Genomic DNA, 3,475 nt, shown 5'->3' on the forward strand with positions numbered 1-3,475 from the left:
ATAATGTAAGTGATATGAGGAGCCAATATCTTTGTAAGCAATTTAATCCTAGTGAAATCTAAAGAAATTGCGAAAGGCTTCCCATAATCCCTCTGTATATGTAAATAAGCCAAAAGGGAATGCTGTTTTAAAAAATATTATTTTAAATTTAATAAAGAGAACTTTTAAAATTTTGAAATCTCTTTCCCTAATTTTCACAGAATAAATTAAAAATGGTTAAAATACCAAGTCTGAACATAAGTCCAATCACCATAAGTGTAAAGTGACTTGAAACACAGTGCCCTGCAGCACTGTCCACCAGCTTCCCCTGGAAAGCAGCTGTGTTTGATACATTGTTGCTTGGTGTAGGAGAGAGACAAGGATTGATTGATTGATTGATTGATTTTTTTTTATTTTTTTAAGTTTCTTCCCTGCAGTGAGTGAGTCAAGCAGCAAGGGTGGGTCGGCCTGTGGGCTGGGTCTGTACTTGTTCCTCTGGATAATACTGGTGGTATACCGGTGTCTTGGGCAACGGGAAGCCCTCTGGCTGCTGTGTTGGGAGTAGACACGTCTAAAGAGCAAGGTGAAAGCCAGAAGTGCTCCTCAGGAGGCGATTGAAGTTCTCCGGGATCTCCCATCTCTCCACCCCGGGGCATCATCCTTCTGGGGAGGGGGGAAGAGCTCCCGAATGGCTGAGGAGCAGAAGCTGAAGCTCAGCCATACTGTGCTGCCTTGGAATCAATGAAGGTGGTGGCGGAATCGATGGGCATCGCCCAGATTCAGGACGAAACCTGTCAGCTGCTGGCAGATGAGGTCACTTACCGCATCCAGGAGATTGCACAGGATGCCTTAAAATTCATGCGCACGGGCAAGCGGCAGAAGCTCACCACCAGCGACATTGACCATGTGCTGAAGGTAAAGAACGTTGAGCCCCTGTATGGCTTCCGTGCTCAAGAGTTCATTCCTTTCCGGTTTGCCTCCGGTGGGGGCCGGGAACTCTACCTCTATGAGGAGAAGGAGGTTGACCTGAATGACATCATCAATACCCCTCTGCCTCGGGCGCCCCTGGACGTCTCCCTCAAAGCTCATTGGTTGAACATTGAAGGCTGCCAACCAGCTATCCCAGAGAATCCACCTCCAGCTCCCAAAGAGCGGCAGAAGGCTGAGGCCACAGAACCCCCCAAGTCAGCAAAGCCAGGCCAGGAGGAAGGTGGACCCTTGAGAAGCAAAGGTCAAGGGGCTGCCCCAGCTGATGGCAAAGGGAACGCGAAGAAGGCACCACCCCTCCTGCAGGGGGGCCCTTTTCGATTAAAGCCCCGCAGTATCCATGAGTTGTCTGTGGAGCAGCAACTGTACTACCAGGTGATCACTGAAGCCTGTGTGGGGTCATGTGAAGCCAAGAGGGCGGAAGCCCTTCAGAGCATCGCAACAGACCCAGGGCTCTATCAGATGCTGCCACGATTCAGCATCTTCATCTCAGAGGGGGTCCGTGTGAACGTGGTGCAGAACAACCTGGCCCTGCTCATCTACTTGATGCGCATGGTGAAGGCACTGATGGACAACCCTACGCTGTACCTAGAAAAATACCTGCATGAGTTGATTCCAGCCGTGATGACCTGCGTCGTGTGCAGACAGTTGTGTCTGAGGCCAGATGTGGACAATCACTGGGCACTCCGGGACTTTGCTGCCCGCCTGGTGGCCCAGATCTGCAAGCGTTTCAGCACCACCACTAACAACATCCAGTCCCAGGTCACGAAGACCTTCAGCAAGAGCTGGGTGGATGAGAGGACTCCGTGGACCACACGTTACGGCTCCATTGCAGGCCTGGCCGAGCTGGGACATGATGTGACGAAAACTCTGATTCTACCACGGCTGCAGCAGGAGGGGGAGCGGATCCGAAGAGTCCTGGCTGGCCCTGTGCTAAGCAACGTTGACCGAATTGGAGCTGACCACATGCAGAGCCTCCTCCTGAAGCGCTGTGCCCCTGTTCTGGCAAAGCTGCGCCCACCCCCTGACAATCAGGATGCCTATCAGGCAGAGTTTGGGTCCCTCGGACCCCTCCTCTGCTCCCGTGTGGTCAAGGCCCGGGCTCGGGCTGCTCTGCAGGCTCAGCAGGTCAACAGGACCGCTCTGTCCACAACCTAGGACAAGTAAAGTTAAAAATAAAAATTTAAACTCATGTCGACTTCAATTAAATTGGCCAAGCGAAATACGTGAGTATTCATAAAGACTTTGTTGTACCGGGAAGGAAACTCCTCCTGAAACATTAACTACTTTTCTATGGATAGTTCAAAATTGCTTCACATGCAAGGAATCTAAAGCACTCATACTGCTATACAAGAAATTGAAGTGAAAGGTTATCAAGACTGCATTGTAAAATTTCCAAAAGTCTCCTGATATTAAAATGAAGAAAGGGCGGGGCTCATGTCGAGTTAAATTAAATTGGCCAAGTGAAATAAAAGTGAATATTCATAAAGACTTTGTTGTACCGGGAAGGAAACTCCTCCTGAAACATTAACTACTTTTCTATTGATAGTTCAAAATTGCTTCGCATGCAAGGAATCTAAAGCAGTCATATTTCTATACAAGGAATTGAAGTGAAAGGTTATCAAGACTGCATTGTAAAATTTCCAAAAGCCTCCTGATACTAAAATAAAGAAAGGGCGGGGGTGGTGTGATGGGGGAGGCGGCGGATAGTGGAATAAGGCCTTGTAAGTAAAAGCCTTAATTACATCAAAAATTTTTTTACTTGAATATTATTTTTCATTGGTAGTGCTAATAACAAGACTCCTGTTTAAGACAGGAAATTATTAATGACGAGAATTTCTTGGGTAAGAGACCGTTAGATGGCCCCGAAGTTGAAGAAATGCCTGCCACGAAGCGGCCACGACTAATAAGCGCTAAAGGAGACACCCTGGATGTAGCATTATTGGAAGCTCGAGAACCACTCAGCTCAATCAAGACCCCAAAAAATTCCACCGATGCTTTCTCCAGTCCCTGTCCCAGACAGCGCAGGCCTCGCCCCTCCATCACCAGAGCCGCCAGTGTGAGCTCCAGGTGCAAAATCACAAATGCCAACCACAAAACCCTTAGAAACAAAGTCATATATACACACCCAAAACAAAGACTAGCACTAGTTCTCCAGGACAAAAGACTAAATCACCTAAAAGGACTCAGTCACCAGCAATGGTGGGAAGTCCTATGAGGTCACCAAAAACTGTCCACAAAGAAAAGAAATCTCCTGCACGTTCCAAGAGCCCCCAAAGCCCCAAGAGTCCCAAGGTCATAACCAATATTCCCCAAGCACCAGTCAGACCTGAAACACCAAATTTGCACGGGGGAGGGGGTGTTCCTCAGCCCGGCCTGCACCCTCCCCAATCTGGGACCCCTCGAAGGATGTCCCACTGCTGGTATACTGGGATCGGGCCTAAACCAGCAGTGGGACGTCCCTCTGGCAATCCGGGGACTGCTGGCTCCTAACCGCTCACCGGCCTGC

The 3,475-nt window shown here is 49.1% G+C and overlaps 1 pseudogene; it reads left to right on the forward strand.

The window, feature by feature from the left end:
* The first annotated feature begins 610 nt into the window (after positions 1–610).
* On the forward strand, positions 611–2,124 carry LOC102248803 (annotated as a pseudogene).
* Positions 2,125–3,475: the final 1,351 nt, after the last annotated feature.

The sequence above is a fragment of the Myotis brandtii genome, unplaced genomic scaffold, assembly GCF_000412655.1.
Source record: "Myotis brandtii unplaced genomic scaffold, ASM41265v1 scaffold165, whole genome shotgun sequence".
In the NCBI taxonomy this organism is placed as follows: Eukaryota; Metazoa; Chordata; class Mammalia; order Chiroptera; family Vespertilionidae; genus Myotis; species Myotis brandtii.